Below are 22,680 nucleotides of genomic sequence, written 5' to 3' on the forward strand. Positions count from 1 at the left end.
AAAAGGTTGGGATGGAGGTAGACTAAGAGAGAAAAAGGTTGGGATGGAGGTAGAGGTAGACTAACAGAGGAAAAGGTTGGGATGGAGAAAAGATTGAGATGGAGGGAGACTAACAGAGGAACACTTGGGATGGAGTAGAGGACTAACAAAAAAGGTTGGGATGGAGGTAGAATAACAGAGGAAAAGGTTGAGATGGAGGTAGAGGTAGACTAACAGAGGAAAAGGTTGGGATGGAGGTAGAGGTAGACTAACAGAGGAAAAGGTTGGGATGGAGGTAGAGGTAGACTAACAGAGGAAAAGGTTGGGATGGAGGTAGACTAACAGAGGAAAAGGTTGGGATGGAGGTAGATGTAGACTAACAGAGGAAAAGGTTGGGATGGAGGGAGAGGTAGACTAACAGAGGAAAAGGTTGAGATGGAGGTAGAGGTAGACTAACAGAGGAAAAGGTTGGGATGGAGGTAGACTAACAGAGGAAAAGGTTGGGATGGAGGTAGAGACTAACAGAGGAAAAGGTTGGGATGGAGGTAGACTAACAGAGGAAAAGGTTGGAAAAAGGTTGAGATGGAGGTAGACTAACAGAGGAAAAGGTTGGGATGGGGGAGGTAGACTAACAGAGGAAAAGGTTGGGATGGAGGTAGAGGTAGACTAACAGAGGAACAGGTTGGGATGGAGGTAGACTAACAGAGGAAAAGGTTGGATGGAGGTAGAGGTAGACTAACAGAGGAAAAGGTTGGGATGGAGGTAGACTAACAGAGGAAAAGGTTGAGATGGAGGTGCAGAGGTAGAAAAGGTTGGGATGGAGGTTGACTAACAGAGGGGAAAATGATGAGATGGAGAAAGGTAGACTAACAGAGGAAAAGGTTGGGATGGAGGTAGACTAACAGAGGAAAAGGTTGGGATGGAGGTAGAGGTAGACTAACAGAGAGGAAAAGGTTGGGATGGAGGTAGACTAACAGAGGAAAAGGTTGGGATGGAGATGTAGACTAACAGAGAGGAAAAGGTTGGGATGGAGGAGACTAACAGAGGAAAAGGTTGGGATGGAGTGTAGACTAACAGAGGAAAAGGTTGGGATGGTAGACTAACAGAGGAACAGGCTGGGATGGAGGTAGACTAACAGAGAAAAGGTTGGGATGGAGGTAGAGGTAGACTAACAGAGGAAAAAGGTTGGAGATGGGGTAGAGGTAGACTAACAGAGGAAAAGGTTGGGATGGAGGTAGACTAACAGAGGAAAAGGTTGAGATGGAGTAGAGGTAGACTAACAGAGGAAAAGGTTGGGATGGAGGTAGACTAACAGAGGAAAAGGTTGGGAGAGGTAGAAAAGAGGAAAAGGTTGAGATGGATGGAGGTAGACTAACAGAGGAAAAGGTTGGGATGGAGGTAGACTAACAGAGGAAAAGGTTGGGATGGAGGTAGACTAACAGAGGGAACAGGTTGGGATGAGGGAGAGGGTAGACTAACAGAGGAAAAGGTTGGGATGGAGGTAGAGGTAGACTAACAGAGAGAAAAGGTTGGGATGGAGGTAGAGGTAGACTAACAGAGGAAAAGGTTGGGATGGAGACAGAGGCTAACAGAGGGCTGAGAACAGAGGAAAAAGGTTGGGATGGAGGTAGACTAACAGAGGAAAAGGTTGAGATGGAGGTAGAGGTAGACTAACAGAGGAAAAGGTTGGGATGGAGGTAGACTAACAGAGGAAAAGGTTGGGATGGAGGCAGAGGTAGACTAACAGAGGAAAAGGTTGGGATGGGGAGACTAACAGAGGAAAAGGTTGAGATGGAGGTAGACTAACAGAGGAAAAGGTTGGGATGGAGTAGTAACAGAGGAACAGGTTGGGATGGCGTGCAGACTAACAGAGGAAAAGGTTGAGATGGAGGGATAACAGAGGAGGTTGGGATGGAGGTAGACTAACAGAGGAAAAGGTTGGGATGGAGGTAGAGGTAGACTAACAGAGGAAAAGGTTGGGATGAGGTAGACTAACAGAGGAAAAGGTTGGGATGGAGGTAGAGGTAGACTAACAGAGGAAAGGTTGGGATGGAGGTAGACTAACAGAGGAAAAGGTTGGGATGGAGGTAGAGGTAGACTAACAGAGGAAAAGGTTGGGATGGAGGTAGACTAACAGAGGGAAAAGGTTGGGATGGAGGTAGAGGTAGACTAACAGAGGAACAGGCTGGGATGGAGGTTAACAGAGGATGGATGGAGGTAGAGGTAGACTAACAGAGGAAAAGGTTGAGATGGAGAGGTAGACTAACAGAGGAAAAGGTTGGGATGTAGAGGGAGACTAACAGAGGAAAAGGTTGGGATGGAGTAGACTAACAGAGGAAAAGGTTGAGGGATGGAGGTAGACTAACAGAGGAAAAGGTTGGGATGGAGGTAGACTAACAAAGGTTGAGATGGAGGTAGAGGTTAACAGAGGAAAATGGAGGGAGACTAACAGAGGAAAAGGTTGGGATGGAGGTAGAGGTAGACTAACAGAGGAAAAGGTTGGGATGGAGGTAGACTAACAGAGGAAAAAGGTTGGGATGGAGGAGACTAACAGAGGAAAAGGTTGGGATGGAGGTAGAGGTAGACTAACAGAGGAACAGGTTGGGATGGAGGTAGACTAACAGAGGAAAAGGTTGAGATGGAGGTAGAGGTAGACTAACAGAGGAAAAGGTTGGGATGGAGGTAGACTAAGAGGAAAAGGTTGGGATGGAAAAGGTAGACTAACAGAGGATGGGATGGTAGACTAACAGAGGAAAAGGTTGGGATGGAGGTGAGATGGAGGTAGACTAACAGAGGAAAAGGTTGGGATGGAGGTAGACTAACAGAGGAAAAGGTTGAGATGGAGGTAGAGGTAGACTAACAGAGAAAAGGTTGGGATGGAGGTAGACCAACAGAGGAAAAGGTTGGGATGGAGGTAGACTAACAGGAAAAGGTTGGGATGAGGGAGACTAACAGAGGAAAAGGAGGAGAGGTAGACTAACAGAGGAAAAGGTTGGGATGGAGGTAGACTAACAGAGGAAAAGGTTGGGATGGAGGTAGAGGTAGACTAACAGAGGAAAAGGTTGGGATGGAGGTAGACTAACAGAGGAAAAGGTTGGGATGGAGGTAGAGGTAGACTAACAGAGGAAACAGGTTGGGATGGAGGTAGACTAACAGAGGAAAAGGTTGGGATGGAGGTAGAGGTAGACTAACAGAGGAAAAGGTTGGGATGGAGGTAGACTAACAGGAAAAGGTTGAGATGGAGGTAGACTAACAGAGGAAAAGGTTGGGATGGAGGTAGAGGGAGACTAACAGAGGAAAAGGTTGGGATGGAGGTAGACTAACAGAGGAAAAGGTTGGGATGGAGGTAGACTAACAGAGGGAAAAGGTTGGGATGGAGGTAGACTAACAGAGGAAAAGGTTGGGATGGAGGTAGACTAACAGAGGAAAAGGTTGGGATGGAGGTAGACTAACAGAGGAAAGGTTGGGATGGAGGTAGACTAACAGAGGAAAAGGTTGGGATGGAGCTAGACTAACAGAGGAAAAGGTTGGGATGGAGGTAGAGGGAGGCTAACAGAGGAAACGGTTGGGATGGAGGTAGAGGGAGGCTAACAGAGGAAAAGGTTGGGATGGAGGTAGACTAACAGAGGAAAAGGTTGGGATGGAGGTAGAGGGAGGCTAACAGAGGTAAAACGGTCAGAGGTATAATTTAGTTTGGTAATGTCACTTACTCTCCTCTCCGCAGACACACACGCCATAGGTGAGGAGCAGGTGCTTATGGGATAGCTGGCTCATCATACTGGCGGCTTCAAAGAACGACTGGAGAGAAGAGAGAGAAGAGCCGTCAGACAGAGTTAAATATTGTATCGTAGGAAATGTAATCAAACATAGAAAATTAACACATTAATTGGCAAAACATTGTGCTAAATAAAATGACTGCAATGGAAGAGTCATGTCCCTTTCAAGAACCAATGCAAAAAAAACTCCCAAGTCCATCTCCTTAACACTACATGTTGTTGGCTGGAGTTGAGGAGAGGTTCTCGACCAACCTCAGAGTAGTTTCGGTGAGCCTTATCCAGGATCTTAACAAGGACGTCCATCTGGTGAATCTCTCCGTAGTCTCCCAGCTCCTTCCTCACGCCACAGAAGATCTTAGTAAACGCCCCTGACCCAGACTGTCTTTCTGTAACACACAGGGAACACCGGGTCTGAGATCCTCTCCTGGTCATCCAAAGATGTTGTGATGATGCCAACACATCCGCCCCTTATTTCAATTGTATTTGTGAGTGTTAATTTCTATGTATATTTTATTAACCTACATTATTCATGTCATAGTTGAGATCTCATGCCACCATTTCACCTGAACCAGCTAAGGAGAAACAATTCAGTCTCTGATTGAAGTCCTCTATCATGTGTGTGAGTGGCAATGTCTGCAGGTACATGCAGGTGTATGTGACCGTGTCACAGGTGAAAGAGGTCATTACACCATGACAGGAATGTTAATTAATTTCACCTTTATTTAACCAGGTAGGCAAGTTGAGAACAAATTCTCATTTACAATTGTGACCTGGCCAAGATAAAGCAAAGTAGTTCGACACATACAACGACACAGAGTTACACATGGAGTAAAACAAACATACAGTCAATCATACAGTAGAAAAATAAGTCTATATACAATGTGAGCAAATGAGGTGAGATGAGGTAAAGGCAAAAAAAGGCCATGGTGGCGAAGTAAATACAATATAGCAAGTAAACCACTGAAATGGTAGATTTGCAGTGGAAGAATGTGCAAAGTAGACGAGAAATAATGGGGTGCAAAGAGCGAAATAAAAATACAGTAGGGGAGAGGCAGTTGTTTGGGCTAAATTATAGATGGGCTATGTACAGGTGCAGTGATCTGTGAGCTGCTCTGACAGCTGGTGCTTAAAGCTAGTGAGGGAGATAAGTGTTTCCAGTTTTTTGTAGTTCGTTCCAGTCATTTGCAGCAGAGAACTGGAAGGAGAGGCGGCCAAAGGAAGAACTGGTTTTGGGGGTGACCAGAGAGATATACCTGCTGGAGCGCGTGCTACCGGTGGGTGCTGCTATGGTGACCAGCGAGCTGAGATAAGGGGGGACTTTACCTAGCAGGGTCTTGTAGATGACCTGGAGCCAGTGGCTTTGGCGACGAGTGTGAAGCGAGGGCCAGCGAACGGTTGAAGAGCATGCATTTTGTTTTACTTGTATTTAAGAGCAGTTGGAGGCCATGGAAGGAGAGCTGTATGGCATTGAAGCTCGTCTGGAGGGTTGTTAACAGTGTCCAAAGAAGGGCCAGAGGTTTACAGAATGGTGTCGTCTGGAGGGCTGTTAACAGTGTCCAAAGAAGGGCCAGAAGTTTACAGAATGGTGTCGTCTGGAGGGCTGTTAACAGTGTCCAAAGAAGGGCCAGAAGTTTACAGAATGGTGTCGTCTGGAGGGCTGTTAACAGTGTCCAAAGAAGGGCCAGAAGTTTACAGAATGGTGACGTCTGGAGGGTTGTTAACACAGTGTCCAAAGAAGGGCCAGAAGTTTACAGAATGGTGTCGTCTGGAGGGCTGTTAACAGTGTCCAAAGAAGGGCCAGAAGTTTACAGAATGGTGTCGTCTGGAGGGCTGTTAACAGTGTCCAAAGAAGGGCCAGAGGTTTACAGAATGGTGTCGTCTGGAGGGCTGTTAACAGTGTCCAAAGAAGGGCCAGAAGTTTACAGAATGGTGTCGTCTGGAGGGTTGTTAACAGTGTCCAAAGAAGGGCCAGAGGTTTACAGAATGGTGTCGTCTGGAGGGTTGTTAACAGTGTCCAAAGAAGGGCCAGAAGTTTACAGAATGGTGTCGTCTGGAGGGTTGTTAACACAGTGTCCAAAGAAGGGCCAGAAGTTTACAGAATGGTGACGTCTGGAGGGTTGTTAACAGTGTCCAAAGAAGGGCCAGAAGTTTACAGAATGGTGTCGTCTGGAGGGCTGTTAACAGTGTCCAAAGAAGGGCCAGAAGTTTACAGAATGGTGACGTCTGGAGGGTTGTTAAAGGACCTTTCAGTCATGGCTGAAGGAGAAGGAGAGTGAGTGACAGAGAGGTAATCTTACGATGACAAGATCCTCCTTGCGTATCTTGTGGAAGACCATCTGGCTGATGTTGTGTCTGTGCAGAGAGGGGGACAGGGGAACCTCAGCACCCTGGTTACTGCGGCACACCAACAGGTTAGACTTGTCTGCAGATACAGGGAACACAGAGACGAGGACGTTAGGTGAGTTAGAAGTACATCATCTAGTATTATTTATAGGTCTTATTCATTAGGGCATACCGCAGCAAAAAAGGTTTTAAACGCTAAACAAAAACAAGTGGGACAGCTTAGGTAGACCCTGAACAGGGTGTGCAAAGCTGTCAACAAGGCAAAGGGTGGCTACTTTGCAAAATCTCAAATCTCAAATATATTTTGATTTGTTTAACACTTCTTTGGTTACAACATGATTCCATATGTGTTATTTCATAGTTTTGATGTCTTCACTATTATTATACAATGTAGAAAATAGTCTAAATAAAATAAAAACACTTCAATGAGTAGGAGTGTCCAAACTTTAGACTGGGACTGAATGTGACACAGCATAATGTTATGTACAGTACGTGTAACCTAAGTGTGTTTCTGTTGTGTTTGACTATAGACAAGGGAATTGAACATCATGGTGAACATACATGACCAAAATAAACCCTCTTGAACGTTATGACCTAGATGATGATCATTTTACAAGAGCTCGGACTATAATACTGCCGGGACGGTAGCGTAGCCTAGTGGTTAGAGTGTTGGACTAGTAACTAAAAGGTTGCAAGTTCAAATCCCCGAGCTGACAAGGTACAAATCTGTCGTTTCTGCCCCTGAACAGGCAGTTAACCCACTGTTCCTAGGCCGTCATTGAAAATAAGAATTTGTTTGGGGTCTGGACTAAACACACTCTCCTTTTAAACAATAGTGCATTATTTTTATATAGTTAACTAGACAAGTCAGTTGAGAACAAATTCTTATTTACAATGACGGCCTACCAAAAGGCCTCCTGCGGGGACAAGGGCCTGGGATTAAAAATACAGTAAATAAAAATATAGAACAAAACACACATCACGACAAGAGAGACACCACTATATAAAGAGACCGAAGACAACAACATAGCATGGCAGCAACACATGACAACACAGCATGGTAGCAACACAACATGACAACATTGTTCATCAAACTACTGTGAGAATATAGACTTAGTGTTGAGTGTGGCTGGAGAGCTGAGTCAGCCCACAGTTTATGATATTGTTTTAATCACAAAACACAGCTATGACCCTTATTCCCTGACCTCCTCACCTTTCGCTTTAGGCGGGCAGCACTTGGTGAACTGGAAGATGTGTCCGTCAGAGCGCAGAGCTTCCTTCTGGTAGCGGTGGAGCAGCTCCCTCAGAGAAGCAAAACTCTTCGTGGCCCCAGAGAGGATGTAGTCTCCTGATCCGTCTTCACTATCTGGCAGTGCTTGTACTCAACTAGGCTGTCACACTGCAGGGGGACACAGATCAGATATGCACCCTACCACTCCCTATTGGTCCTTACCCTTCAAAGTTTGTAGATATGTAAGGTGTTAGAAATATGGTGAAAGCTGCACCAGTACGCCTGCATACCTATCCAGACCCGTTCAGATCTGGAAACACTGAAGGGTCCTGGACTAAACACACTTAGCAGCATGTCTTTCAACCTGTATGGTATTATACTCACGCCCACTACAAAAGACAGGAAGTATTTGTTGTAGTCCTTAGGGCTGCTACGGAGGATGTACAGACCCTTTTGATTCCCAGACCGCCGCAGCTTACCAGCAAAGTCCATCCTGAGGATAGAGAGACAGAACAGATATGGTCAGTCATAGTTTGTGCGTGCGTATATATGTGCGTATATATGTGCGTATATATGTGCGTGTATATGTGCGTGTATATGTGCGTGTATATGTGCGTATATATGTGCGTGTATATGTGCGTGTATATGTGCGTGTATATGTGCGTGTATATGTGCGTATATATGTGCGTGTATATGTGCGTGTATATGTGCGTATATATGTGCGTATATATGTGCGTATATATGTGCGTATATATGTGGATGTACAGACCGTTTGATTCCCCCAGATGTGCCGCATGTGCGCTTACCGATATATGTGCGTGTATATGTGCGTGTAAGTCCATCCTGAGGATAGAGAGACAGAACAGATATGGTATATATGTGCGTATATAGTCATAGTCGTATATGTGCGTGCGTATATATGTGCGTATATATGTGCGTATATATGTGCGTATATATGTGCGTATATATGTGCGTATATATGTGTATATGTGCGTATATATGTGCGTATATATGTGCGTATATATGTGCGTATATATGTGCGTGTATATGTGCGTGTATATATGTGTATATGTGCGTATATATGTGCGTATATATGTGCGTATATATGTGCGTATATATGTGCGTATATATGTGCGTATATATGTGCGTATATATGTGCGTATATATGCGTATATATGTGCTTGTATATGTACAAGTTAGTGATGAGGGGGTTGACAGGGTTATATCCGCGGGACAAACGGGTTTAGGGTCATGACAATTTGCGGATTGAATAAAAACAGAAGACAATGCCTTTAAAAATGCATAAATGTGCAATTTATATCTATAGGCTACATGAAATTATTTTAGATGATCTGTCATTAGTGCTTAAGCCTAAACTTTAGAGCCTAACAGTACGTCCGCCAAATAGCCGACACGCCAATCCCCAAATAGCCGACACGCCAAATAGCCGACACGGACACCTAAAATAGTTTATTTAGTCTTCTAGGGCAACATATCTAACATATCAGGCAAAACAAGTCCTGCACCCGCTATCAAATCGTTACGCCGTCTCCGACTAGCCAACTGTTGTGCATTTTCGATATTAGCGGGTTAGGGTGCAGGCCTCAGATTGTCATGTTATCACATATAGGTTGGGCGGTTGCAGATGGGTGAACAAACCTGCTGAGCCACACACCCCTAGTACACGTGTCATGTGTGTGTGGATGTTCTTGTGTTTGTACAGTATGTGCCTAGTCTAGACTTACGAGACTGGACCATGGCAGTAACTCTGAATGGCCTCCAGCAGCCTAGGGGCGCCACCTCTTTACACAGGAAGTGGTGAGCGTCGGCTATGAGCCGGTAGTAGCCATCCACCAAAGACACAAAGGACAGAGCCTCCGACAGGGAACGGAACTCCAGCTCCTGTGTAGCAGAGAGAGATGGAGGAGGATAAGAGGAGGGGTGGATCAGTCCTCTGTTACGCATAATACATGAGACATGTTCCTGTTCTGATCTAACATATCAGCTGGTCTGAGTCTAAAATGTCACCCTGTTCCCCTACAAAGTGCACTTCGCCCTATGGCCCTGCTCAAAAGTAGTGCACTATATTGGAAATAGCTTGTCATTTCAGATACAAATTATGTCCTTGTCCCTGTCTGAGTTATGAGGTTAGCAGAGTCATCGTACCAGAGTCTGACTGTCCTGTCTGTTGATGGTGACGATACGACTCTCGATAGAGCCATCCTTGTTGGCTTGTTTGATGCTGATGTCAATAACTTCAGGGAAATCACAGTACATCTGGAAACCCTATAGAGAGAGAGAGAGAGAGAGAGAGAGAGAGAGTAAGAGTAGTAGCAGCCACCCTGAATGCACAACCGTTTCAAACATCCTTTCTCTGACTCTCTACGACATTATTACAGGAGACTATTTGAACACATGACTAACTCGAGCCCCTTTGTGGTTGTCTCAACAGGTCATATGTGCTTTCAGGAAAGAGAAAGATAAAAGGAGAAGACGAGAAGGAAAAATACGAAAGAAAAAGACGAGGACAACAAGGAACAAGAATAAAAAGGAAGAGAGAGTGAAAGAAGAATAGAGAAGAGAACGCTACTTCTCCCCCCTACCTTCTCTGCCTCCTTATCCTCCTCCCGGGACCACTGGATGCCGTTGTTTCCTGTGACGACAATGGTGACCTCTCCTTCCAAGGACTCAGTGACACGGAAGCACTCTGAGTAGAAGGCTGGGTGCAGCGTCTCCAGGTTTACCAGGTATTTGAGCTTGAGGTCACGAGCCGTGGCTTTACACTGGCTGAACTGCTGGATGAACTTCCTGAAGCGATGGCGGATCCTCTTCCGGGTCACAAAATGGTACTCTTGGATATGGGCACGTATGTCCTTGGGCAGGAACGACTTATAGCTAGGGAGGGAAGGTGAAAGAATTTGTTTAGTTACAATTGGGTCCATTACATACTAGCATCAATAGCAGCAAAGAGCTGAATTATGTGATACAACAAACACAATACAGATTTTAAGAACATGGGCTGGGGTGGATTGGAGTGAGGCGGGGGTGGATTGGATTGGAGTGAGGCGGGGGTGGATTGGAGTGAGGCGGGGCGGATTGGAGTGAGGCGGGGGTGATTGGAGTGAGGCGGGGGTGGGGTGAGGCGGGGGTGGAGTGGATTGGAGTGAGGCGGGGCGGATTGAGTGAGGCGGGCGGATTGGTGAGGCGGGGCTTGGAGTGAGGCGGGGCGGATTGGAGTGAGGCAGGGTGAGTGGATTGAGTGAGGCGGGCGTGGATTGGAGTGAGGCGGGGGGGTGGATTGGAGTGAGGCGGGCTGGGGTGGATTGGAGTGAGGCGGGCTGGGGTGGATTGGAGTGAGGCGGGCGGATTGGAGTGAGGCGGGCGTGGAGTGGATTGGGAGTGAGGCGGGGTGGAGTGGATTGGAGTGAGGCGGGGGTGGGTGGATTGAGGAGGCGGGGCGGATTGGAGTGAGGCGGGGGTGGAGTGGATTGGAGTGAGGCGGGGCGGGAGTGAGGCGGTGGGGGTGGAGTGGAGTGAGGCGGGGGTGGGTGGATTGGAGTGAGGCGGGGGTGGGTGGATTGGAGGAGGCGGGGGGTGGGTGGATTGTGAGGCGGGTTGGATTGGAGTGAGGCGGGGGTGGATTGGAGTGAGGCGGGGGTGATGGAGTGAGGCGGGGGTGGAGTGGATTGAGTGAGGCGGGGGCGGATTGGGAGGCGGGGGTGGATTGGAGGGAGGCGGGGGTGGATTGAGGCGGGGGTGGATTGAGTGAGGCGGGGGTGGAGGATTGGAGTGAGGCGGGGGGGTGGATTGGAGTGAGGCGGCGGATTGGAGTGAGGCGGGGGTGATTGGAGTGAGGCGGGGGGTGGAGTGGATTGGAGTGAGGCGGGGGTGGAGTGGATTGGAGTGAGGCGGGCGGATTGGAGTGAGGCGGGGTGGATTGATTGAGGGTGGGGGTGGAGTGGATTGGAGTGAGGCGGGAGGAGTGAGGGGGGTTGAGGCGGGGTGGAGGAGGAGGCGGGGTGGATGGAGGAGTGAGGCGGGGGTGGATTGGAGTGAGGCGGGGTGGGGTGGATTGGAGTGAGGCGGGGGTGGATGGATTGGAGTGAGGCGGGTGGATTGGAGGAGGCGGGTGGAGGAGTGAGGCGGGGGTGGATTGGAGTGAGGCGGGTGGATTGGAGTGACTGCTGGATTGGAGTGAGGCGGGGGTGGATTGGAGTGAGGCGGGATGGAGTGGAGGAGGGGGTTGAGGCGGGGGTGGAGTGGATTGGAGTGAGGCGGGGGTGGAGTGGATTGGAGTGAGGCGGGGGCGGATTGGAGTGAGGCGGGCGGATTGGAGTGAGGCGGGGGCGGATTGGAGTGAGGCGGGGGCGGATTGGAGTGAGGCGGGGGCGGATTGGAGTGAGGCGGGGGTGGATTGGAGTGAGGCGGGGGCGGATTGGAGTGAGGCGGGGCGGATTGGAGTGAGGCGGGGGCGGATTGGAGTGAGGCGGGGGCGGGGGTGAGGCGGGGGCGGATTGAGTGAGGGGGTGGATTGGAGTGAGGCGGGTGAGTGAGGCGGGTGATTGAGGAGGCGGGGTGGATTGAGTGAGGCGGGTGGATTGAGGATTGGAGTGAGGCGGGGCGGGATTGAGTGAGGCGGGTGGATTGGAGTGAGGCGGGGTGGAGTGGAGTGAGGCGGGGTGATTGGAGGAGGCGGGGGTGGATTGAGGAGGCGGGCGTGCGAGATTGGATCGAGGAGGCGGGGCGGATTGGAGTGAGGCGGGGGTGAGGAGGAGTGAGGGGGTGGATTGGAGTGAGGCGGGGGGTGGAGTGGATTGGAGTGAGGCGGGGGGTGGAGTGAGGCGGGTGGATTGGAGTGAGGCGGGGGGTGAGGAGGTGGGGTGGATTGAGTGAGGCGGGGGTGGAGTGAGGGATTGGAGTGAGGCGGCGGGATTGGAGTGAGGCGGGGGTGGATTGGAGTGAGGCGGGGGGTGGAGTGGAGTGAGGGGTGGATTGGAGTGAGGCGGGGCGGGGAGTGGATTGGAGTGAGGCGGGCGGATTGGAGTGAGGGGGGATTGAGTGAGGTGGGGGTGGATTGGAGTGAGGCGGGGGTGGATTGGAGTGAGGCGGGCAGATGGAGTGAGGCGGGTGGAGTGGATTGGAGTGAGGCGGGGTGGAGTGGATTGAGTGAGGCGGGGGGATGGAGGCGGGTGGAGTGGATTGGAGTGAGGCGGGGTGGAGTGGATTGGAGTGAGGCGGGGGCGGATTGGAGTGAGGCGGGTGGATTGGATTGAGGCGGGGGTGGAGTGGATTGGAGGAGGCGGGGGCGGATTGGAGTGAGGCGGGTGATTGACTGAGGCGGGGGTGGTGGAGGAGGCGGGGGGTGATTGGAGGAGGCGGATGGAGTGGAGTGAGGCGGGTGGATTGGAGTGAGGCGGGGGGATTGGAGTGAGGCGGGGTGAGTGGATTGGAGTGAGGCGGTGATTGAGTTGGAGGAGTGAGGCGGGGGTGGATTGGAGTGAGGCGGGTGGATTGGAGTGAGGCGAGTGGCGAGTGATTGGGGATTGTGAGGCGATTGGGTGAGGCGGATTGGAGTGAGGCGGGGGTGATTGGAGTGGGAGGTGAGGCGGGGGTGAGTGGATTGAGTGGATTGAGGCGGGGAAGGATTGGAGTGAGGCGGGGGTGACTGGATTGAGGGGGGTGATGGATTGGAGTGAGGCGGGGGATTGGAGGAGGCGGGGGTGATTGGATTGAGGCGGGGGGTGGAGTGGAGGAGGCGGGGGTGGATTGGAGGAGGCGGGATGGAGTGGAGTGAGGCGGGGGTGGATTGGAGTGAGGCGGGGGTGGATTGGTGAGGCGGGTGGAGGATTGGAGTGAGGCGGGGGTGGATTGGAGTGAGGCGGGGGTGGAGGAGGCTGGGGTGGATTGGAGTGAGGCGGGGGGTGGATTGGAGGAGTATGGCGTGGATTGGAGTGAGGCGGGGGGGATTGGAGTGAGGCGGGTGATTGAGTGAGGCGGATGGAGGAGTGAGGCGGGGGTGATTGGGAGGCGGGGGTGGAGTGGATTGAGTGAGGCGGGTGGAGTGGATTGGAGTGAGGCGGGGGCGGATGGAGTGAGGCGGGGGCGGATTGAGTGAGGCGGGGGGCGGATTGGAGTGAGGCGGGGGCGGATTGGAGTGAGGCGGGGGCGGATTGGAGTGAGGCGGGGGTGGATTGGAGTGAGGCGGGGGCGGATTGGAGTGAGGCGGGGGTGGATTGGAGTGAGGCGGGGGTGGATTGGAGTGAGGCGGGGGTGGATTGGAGTGAGGCGGGGGTGAGGCGGGGGCGGATTGGAGTGAGGCGGGGGATTGGAGTGAGGCGGGGGTGGATTGGAGTGAGGCGGGGGTGGATTGGAGTGAGGCGGGGGTGGATTGGAGTGAGGCGGGCGTGGATTGGAGTGAGGCGGGGGTGGATTGGAGTGAGGCGGGGGTGGATTGGAGTGAGGCGGGATGGAGTGGAGTGAGGCGGGATTGGGTGAGCTGGGGTGGTGGAGGAGGCGGGGGGGTGGCGGATTGGAGTGAGGCGGGGGCGGATTGGAGTGAGGCGGGGGCGGATTGGAGTGAGGCGGGGGATTGGAGTGAGGGGGCGGATTGAGTGAGGCGGGCGGATTGGAGTGAGGCGGGGCGGATTTGAGGCGGGGGGGCGGATTGGAGTGAGGCGGGGGCGGATTGGAGTGAGGCGGGGGCGGATTGGAGTGAGGCGGGGGCGGATTGGGAGGCGGGGGCGGATTGAGTGAGGCGGGCGGATTGGAGTGAGGCGGGGGCGGATTGAGTGAGGCGATTGAGTGAGGCGGGGTGGATTGGAGTGAGGCGGGTGGTGGAGTTGGATTGGAGTGAGGCGGGGGATTGGAGTGAGGGGGGGGTGATTGGAGTGAGGCGGGGAGTGAGGCGGGTGGATTGAGTGAGGCGGGGTGGATTGGAGTGAGGCGGGGCGGATTGGAGTGAGGCGGGCGTGGATTGGTGGATTGATTGAGTGAGGGGGGTGGAGTGGAGGAGGCGGGGGTGGATTTGAGGCGGGGCGGATTGGAGTGAGGCGGGCGGATTGGAGGAGGCGGGGCGGATTGGAGTGAGGCGGGCGGATTGAGTGAGGTGGGGGTGGAGTGGATTGGAGTGGATTGGAGTGAGGCGGGGGTGGAGTGGATTGGAGTGAGGCGGGGGGGTGGATTGGAGTGAGGCGGGGGTGGAGTGAGGCGGGGTGGATTGAGTGAGGCGGGGGTGGATTGAGTGAGGCGGGGGTTGGATTGGAGGAGGCGGGTGGAGTGGATTGAGTGAGGCGGGGGCGGATTGGAGTGAGGCGGGGGGGGTGGATTGGAGTGAGGCGGGGGTGGATTGGAGTGAGGCGGGTGGATTGGAGTGAGGCGGGGGTGGAGTGGATTGGAGTGAGGCGGGGTGGATTGGAGTGAGGCGGGTGATTGGAGGAGGCGGGGGGGTGGATTGGCGGGGGTGGATTGGAGTGAGGCGGGGTGATTGGAGTGAGGCGGGTGGGTGGATTGGAGTGAGGCGGGGGTGGATTGGAGTGAGGCGGGGGTGATTGGATTGAGGCGGGGGTGGGATTGGAGTGAGGCGGGGTGGATTGGAGTGAGGCGGGGATGGATTGGAGGAGGCGGGATGGAGGGAGGAGGCGAGGCGGGGGTGGAGTGGATTGAGTGAGGCGGGGGGTGGATTGGAGTGAGGCGAGGCGGGGGATTGGAGTGAGGCGGGGGTGGATTGGAGTGAGGCGGGCGTGGATTGGAGTGAGGCGGGGGTGGATTGGAGTGAGGCGGGATGGATTGGAGTGGATTGGAGTGAGGCGGGGGTGGATTGGAGTGAGGCGGGGGTGGAGTGGATTGGAGTGAGGCGGGGGCGGATTGGAGTGAGGCGGGTGGATTGGAGTGAGGCGGGGGCGGATTGGAGTGAGGCGGGCGGATTGGAGTGAGGCGGGGGCGGATTGGAGTGAGGCGGGGGGGATTGGAGTGAGGCGGGGGTGGATTGGAGTGAGGCGGGGGTGGATTGGAGTGAGGCGGGGGTGGATTGGAGTGAGGCGGGGGGGGGAGTGAGGCGGGGGTGGATTGGAGTGAGGCGGGGGGGGATTGGAGTGAGGGGGCGGATTGGAGTGAGGCGGGGGTGGATTGGAGTGAGGCGGGGGTGGAGTGGATTGGAGTGAGGCGGGGGCGGATTGGAGTGAGGCGGGGGGGATTGGAGTGAGGCGGGGGTGGATGGAGTGAGGCGGGGGTGGATTGGAGTGAGGCGGGGGTGGATTGGAGTGAGGCGGGGGTGGATTGGAGTGATGGATTGGAGTGAGGCGGGTGGATTGGAGTGAGGCGGGGGGGTGAGGGTGGATGGATTGGAGTGAGGCGGGGTGGATTGAGTGAGGCGGGGATTGGAGTGAGGCGGGCGTGGATTGAGTGAGGCGGGGGGTGGAGGATTGAGTGAGGCGGGGGTGGATTGGAGGTGGATTGGAGTGAGGCGGGGCGGATTGAGTGAGGCGGGGTGGATTGGAGTGAGGCGGGGGTGGATTGGAGTGAGGTGGGGGTGGGAGTGAGGCGGGGATTGGAGTGAGGGGTGGGGGTGGATTGGAGTGAGGCGGGGGTGGATTGGAGTGAGGGGGGGTGGGTGGATTGAGTGAGGCGGGGGTGGTGGATTTGAGGCGGGGGCGGATTGGAGTGAGGCGGGGGTGGATGAGGCGGGGGGGTGGAGGCGGGGGTGGGAGTGAGGCGGGGGTGGGTGGATTGGAGTGAGGCGGGGGTGGATTGGAGTGAGGCGGGGGTGGATTGGATTGAGGCGGGCGGGTGGATTGGAGGAGGCGGGGTGATTGGAGTGAGGAGGGGGTGGATTGGATTGAGGCGGGGAGTGAGGCGGGGGTGGATTGGAGTGAGGCGGGGATGGAGTGGAGGAGGCGGGGTGGATTGGAGTGAGGCGGGGGTGGATTGAGGAGGCGGATTGGGTGAGGCGGGGGTGGATTGAGTGAGGCGGGGGTGGATTGGAGTGAGGCGGGGGTGGAGGGCGGGCGTGGATTGGAGTGAGGCGGGGGGGGATTGGAGTGAGGCGGGGGGGATTGGAGTGAGGCGGGGGTGGATTGGAGTGAGGCGGGGGTGGATTGGGTGGAGGCGGGATGGATGGAGTGAGGCGGGGGTGATTGGAGTGAGGCGGGGTGGATTGAGTGAGGCGGGGGTGGATTGGAGTGAGGCGGGTGGATTGGAGTGAGGCGGGGGATTGGAGTGAGGCGGGGGCGGATTGGAGTGAGGCGGGGGCGGGAGTGAGGCGGGGCGGATTGGAGTGAGGCGGGGGGCGGAGTGAGGCGGGGGTGTGAGGCGGGGGTGGATTGGAGTGAGGCGGGGGTGGATTGGTGGATTGGAGTGAGGCGGGGGGCGGATTGAGTGAGGCGGGGGTGGGAGGCGGGGGTGGATTGAGTGAGGGGGTGGATTGAGGCGGGGGTGGATTGGGAGTGAGGCGGGGTGGATTGGAGTGAGGCGGGGGGGATTGGAGTGAGGCGGGGGTGGTGAGGGGTGGATTGGAGGAGGGGTGGTGGATTGGAGTGAGGCGGGGTGGAGTGGAGTGAGGCGGGGGGGGCGGATTGGAGTGAGGCGGGGGGCGGATTGGAGTGAGGCGGGGTGGATTGGAGTGAGGCGGGGGTGGGCGGATTGGAGTGAGGCGAAGGATTGGAGTGGTTGGATTGGAGGAGGGGGATAGATTGGAGTGAGGCGGGGGGGATGGATTGAGTGAGGCGGGGGTGGATTGGGATGAGGCGGGGTGGATTGAGTGAGGCGGGGGTGGATTGAGTGAGGCGGGGGTGGATTGGAGTGAGGCGGGGGGTGGATTGGAGTGAGGCGGGGATGATTGGAGTGAGGCGGGTGGATTGGAGTGAGGCGGGGGTGATTGGAGTGAGGCGGGGGGTGGATTGAGTGACGGGGGTGGATTGGAGTGAGGCGGGGGTTGGAGTGAGGCGGGGGTGGATTGAGTGAGGCGGGGTGGATTGAGTGAGGCGGGGGTGGATTGAGTGAGGCGGGCGGATTGGAGGAGGCGGGGTGGATTGGAGTGAGGCGGGGGTGGATTTGAGTGAGGCGGGTGGATTGGAGGAGGCGGGGGTGATGGAGGAGGAGGCGGGGGTGGATATGGATTGGAGGAAATGGATTGGAGGAGGCGGGGGTGGAGTGGATTGAGTGGTGAGGCGGGGTGGATTGGAGTGAGGCGGGGTGGGGAGGCGGGGGTGGAGGGATGAGGCGGGGGTGGAGGGAGGAGGCGGGGGTGGAGTGAGGCGGGGGTGGATTATGAGTGAGGCGGGGGTGATTGGATGGATTGAGTGAGGCGGGGTGGATTGAGTGAGGCGGGTGGTGGATTGAGTGAGGCGGGGGTGGAGTGAGGCGGGGGTGATTGGAGTGAGGCGGGTGGATTGGAGTGAGGCGGGTGATTGGAGTGAGGCGGGTGGATTGAGTGAGGCGGGGTGGATTGAGTGAGGCGGGGGGATTGGAAGGAGGCGGGTGGATTGGAGTGAGGCGGGGGTGGATTGGAGTGAGGCGGGTGGATTGGAGTGAGGTGGGGGTGGATTGAGGAGGCGGGTGGATTGAGTGAGGCCATGATTGGAGGAGGCGGGGTGATGATTGGATGAGGCGGGTGGGCGGACTTGGAGTGAGGCGGGGGTGGGAGGAGGATTGAGTGAGGCGGGGGTGGATTGGAGTGAGGCGGGGGTGGATTGGAGTGAGGCGGGGGGGGATTGGAGTGAGGCGGGGGTGGATTGGAGGAGGCGGGTGGATTGGAGTGAGGCGGGGATTGGAGGATTGAGTGGACGGGGGCAGATTGGAGTGAGGCGGGGGGGGATTGGAGAGGTGGGGGTGGATTGAGTGAGGCAGGTGGTGGATTGAGTGAGGCGGCTGATTGGATGAGGCGGGGTGGTGGATTGGAGTGAGGCGGGGGTGGATTGGAGTGAGGCGGGGGTGGATGGAGTGAGGCGGGGGTGGATGGATTGAGTGAGGCGGGGGTGGATTGGAGTGAGGCGGAATGGGGCGGGATTGGAGGCGAGGTGGATTGGAGTGAGGCGGCGTGATTGGAGTGAGGCGGGGTGGATCTCTTCTGGAGTTGGATTGAGTGAGGCGGGGTGGATTGGAGTGAGGCGGGGCGGATTGGAGTGAGGCGGGTGGATTGGAGTGAGGCGGGGGGGATTGGAGTGAGGCGGGGGTGGATTGGAGTGAGGGGTGGAGTGGATTTGAGGCGGGGGTGGATTGGAGTGAGGCGGGCGGATTGGAGTGAGGCGGGGTTAAGGGATGGAGTGGAGGAGGCGGGGGTGGATTGAGTGAGGCGGGGGTGGATTGGAGTGAGGCGGGGGTGGATTGGAGTGAGGCGGGGGTGGGATTGGAGTGAGGCGGGTGGATTGGAGTGAGGCGGGTGGTTTTGGATTGGAGTGAGGCCTTTGGATTTGGAGTGAGGCGGCCTGAGTGGGAGGCAGGCGGGATTGGAGTGAGGCGGGGAGTTGGAGTGAGGCGGATGGATTGGAGGCGGGTTGGAGGCGGGATGGAGTGGAGGAGGCGGGTGATGGAGTGAGGCGGGGTGGATTGGAGTGAGGCGGGGGTGATTGGGATTGAGGAGGCGGGGGTGGATTGGAGGAGGCGGGGGGTGGATTGGAGTGAGGCGGGTGGTGGATTGGAGGAGGCGGGGTGGATTGGAGGAGGGTGAGGGTGGCGGGGAGGGGGTGGATTGGAGTGAGGCGGGTGGGTGGAGTGAGGCGGGGGGTGGATTGTGTACCTTGAGGCGGGGGTGGATTGAGTGAGGCTGGGGGTGATTGGAGTGAGGCGGGGGTGATTGGAGTGAGAGGTGGGGGTGGACCCTGAGGCGGGGGGGTGGATTGGAGTGAGGCCCAGTGAGGCGGGTGGATTGAGTGAGGCGGGGGTGGTTTTGAGGCGGGGGTGGATTGGAATGAGGCGGGGTGGATTGGAGTGAGGCTCTGATTGGAGTGAGGCGGGGGTGGATGGAGAGGCGGGGGTGATTGGAGTGAGGCGGGGGGTGATTGGGTGGGGGTGGATTGGAGTGAGGCGGGGATGGAGTGGGAGGAGGTGGGGGTGGATTGAGTGAGGCGGGGGGTGGATTGGAGTGAGGCGGGGGGGTGATGGAGTGAGGCGGGGGGGATTTGGGTGAGGAGGCGGGGGTGATTGGAGGCGGGTGGATTGGAGTGAGGCTGGAGTGAGGCCTGGATTGGAGTGACCAGGCGGAATGGAGTGAGGCGGGGGGTGGATTATGGATTGAGTGAGGCGGGGATGTGGAGTGAGGCACAGGAGGACTGGAGGCGGGGGTGGATTGGAGTGAGGCGGGTGGATTGGAGTGAGGCGGGGGTGGATTGAGCGAGCCATGAGGGGGGTGTCCTCATCAGGGGGGGTGGTGGAGCCAGGCGGGGGTGGATTGGAGAGGCTGGGGGGTGGATTGGAGACTGGCGGGGGTGGATTGGAGTGAGGCGGGGGTCCTGGAGGGAGGAGGAGGCTCATGGTCCAGGCTGGAGTGAGGCGGGGTGGATTGGAGTGAGGCGGGGGTCGAGGGCGGAGCCCAGGCGGGGGGGATGGAGTGGGTGAGGAGGAGGCGGGGATGGAGGAGGTGGGCCACTGAGGAGGAGGTGGGGGTGAGTGGATTGGAGGAGGAAGGCGGGGTGGAGAGGAGGTGGGGGTGGGATTGGAGGGAGGCGGGGTGGTTGGAGTGAGGCGGGGGTGGGTGGATGGAGTGGGGGGGAGGAGGCGGGGGTGGATTGGAGTGAGGCGGGTGGGGGGATTGAGTGAGGCGGGGTGGATGGATTGAGCGGAGGCGGGGTGATGGATTGGAGCGAGGCGGGGGTGGAGTGGATTGGAGCGAGGCGGGGGGGATTGGAGAGTGGAGGATTTGAGCCAGGGGTGGTGGAGGAGGCAAAGTGATGGATGGCGGATGGAGAGGAGGCTGGGGTGTGGAGGAGGGGTGACTGAGCGAGGCGGGGGTGGAGGAGCGAGGCGGGGGTGGAGGAGTGAGGCGGGGTGTGAGTGGAGTTACTACATGATTCCATAAGTGTTATTTCACAGTTTTGATGTCTTCACTGTTATTCTCGAATGTAGAAAATAGTAAAATAAAGAAAAACCCTTGAATGTGTAGGTGTTCTAAAACTTTTGACCAGTAGTGTACACATATCAGATACAGACATATGCCAAAACATGACTTGTATTGAACCCCGATTGTGACGTGTATGAACAGTACAACTCAGAGGTTGAAGGGGATCTAGGAATGATTAGGTGGCCAGGAAAGTGTCAGGTTTAGATTTAAGAGTGAGGAGATTTAACATCTCTTCTTTAGTGACCGCAGGGAAGACTCTGCATTCCACCTGGTTTGACCGTTTTGTACACATTGCTCTATGATTTTTAAATTTTATTTCACCTTATTTAACGAGGCAAGTCAGTTAAGAACAAATTCTTATTTTCAATGACGGCCTCGGAACAGCGGGTTAACTGCCTGTTCAGGGGCAGAACAACAGATTTGTACCTTGTCAGCTCGGGTTTGAACTTGCAACCTTCCGGTTACTAGTCCAACGCTCTAACTAACCACTAGGCTACCCTGCCGCCCAAATGGTTTTCAGCTCTGACAGTTTCTTCTCGGTTCAACATGCATCATCTTCCTCCTACCGGCCTCCTCACCTGGTGTCGTTAAGATGTCCACAGGGGACTGGCTACTCTCCTTAGCCATCCTCATCATGTCCAACACAGCCATGCCAAGACACTCCTCCTGGGTCTCATGGTCCACTGGGATAATCACCCAGCTATGCACAAAGTCACTACGCCACTGAGAGGAGGGAGGGAGATGTATAGATAGAAGTGTCATAAGGTGAAAACAAACAAGGCAAACCGACGGAGAGAGTAGAGAGAAAGAGAGAGGAGGGTTGGTAACTAACATATGACAGACAACAGCAGCAGACTGGCAGACACCCGAACATATCACACACGTCTGTTAAGGCATGAGGCAGTTGGTACACACCCCTATCTGTGGCATGCCCCGGTCTCGTGCATGCCCAAGTGGCACCCTAAATAGGGTAGTCTAAACAAATCGGAGTGCACCAGAGCCCTATGGGCCGTGGTATAAAGTAGTGCACCAGAGCCCTATGGGCCGTGGTCTAAAGTAGTGCACCAGAGCCCTATGGGCCGTGGTCTAAAGTAGTGCACCAGAGCCCTATGGGCCGTGGTCTAAAGTAGTGCACCAGAGCCCTATGGGCCGTGGTCTAAAGTAGTGCACCAGAGCCCTATGGGCCGTGGTCTAAAGTAGTGCACCAAAGACCTAAAGTAGTGCACCAGAGCCCTATGGGCCGTGGTCTAAAGTAGTGCACCAGAGCCCTATGGGCCGTGGTCTAAAGTAGTGCACCAGAGCCCTATGGGCCGTGGTCTAAAGTAGTGCACCAAAGCCCTATGGGCCGTGGTCTAAAGTAGTGCACCAAAGACCTATGGGCCGTGGTCTAAAGTAGTGCACCAGAGCCCTATGGGCCGTGGTCTAAAGTAGTGCACCAAAGCCCTATGGGCCGTGGTCTAAAGTAGTGCACTATATTGGGAATAGGGTGCCACTTTCATTTAGTTTCACTTAGTTCATGCTGGCTAAGGAAGAGGTCCCCACAGGCAGGGTTACAACCTAACTGGGGAGAAAAGACTGCCTGTGTGTTTGAGAAGATCCATTTAACCAAGGTAGGATGCAGGCACAACCACTTCATTACATAATGATTAGTTATGCTATTTAAGACGCAAGGAGATTTGCAGTTCAGTGATTCCGACTGCAATGTTGTCCATCTCAAACACGTACACTCTGCATCTCTGCATCCCTCGTCTTCCTGACTGTCTGTTCTAGTTACAGCAAATAACAGCCTGACATGGTACGTGGGATACATGCAGCCATGTTTCCACAAGCTACACCGGAAGTATTACACTCCCTCTTTCATTGTTTTGCTCAACAACTTTCTGTTCTGCACCAAAAGCGATAGGGATCTTAGTGTGTGTGAGCTCTAGAACTATGGCCAGTCCAGTTGAACGTCCATTCTCTCTGGGGATAAACATCAAGTGAAACCACAGGAGACATTGGCCTCGGCTATACAAACAACACGTCAGTAGACAGAATGTCTTGAGGAACATAAGCCACATTTCCAAGAATAGAAACTAAAGAAAACTTTTTTTTTTAAATTATTTTTTTTACATGGAAACAAAGAACCTCAGTTCTCAGAACTGTGGAATAAAGTCAACACCGCTTTCCTCACAGAGCCTCCATTTTTCTATAATACAGACTTAAAGGGGCCATCCACCATTGAAACAATAAACTAAGGGATCCAGCCCCAGCCTCTGTCTTGGTAAAAAGCTGAGGGATGGGCCTGGAGAAATGGAACC

General features: G+C 54.8%; 1 pseudogene; it reads right to left on the reverse strand.

Annotated features, from left to right (window-relative positions):
* Positions 1-22,680, reverse strand: part of LOC118391623 (tyrosine-protein kinase JAK2-like) — a 38,308-nt pseudogene that overhangs the window by 13,670 nt on the left and 1,958 nt on the right.

The sequence above is a fragment of the Oncorhynchus keta genome, unplaced genomic scaffold (assembly GCF_023373465.1).
Source record: "Oncorhynchus keta strain PuntledgeMale-10-30-2019 unplaced genomic scaffold, Oket_V2 Un_contig_3604_pilon_pilon, whole genome shotgun sequence".
In the NCBI taxonomy this organism is placed as follows: domain Eukaryota; kingdom Metazoa; phylum Chordata; class Actinopteri; order Salmoniformes; family Salmonidae; genus Oncorhynchus; species Oncorhynchus keta.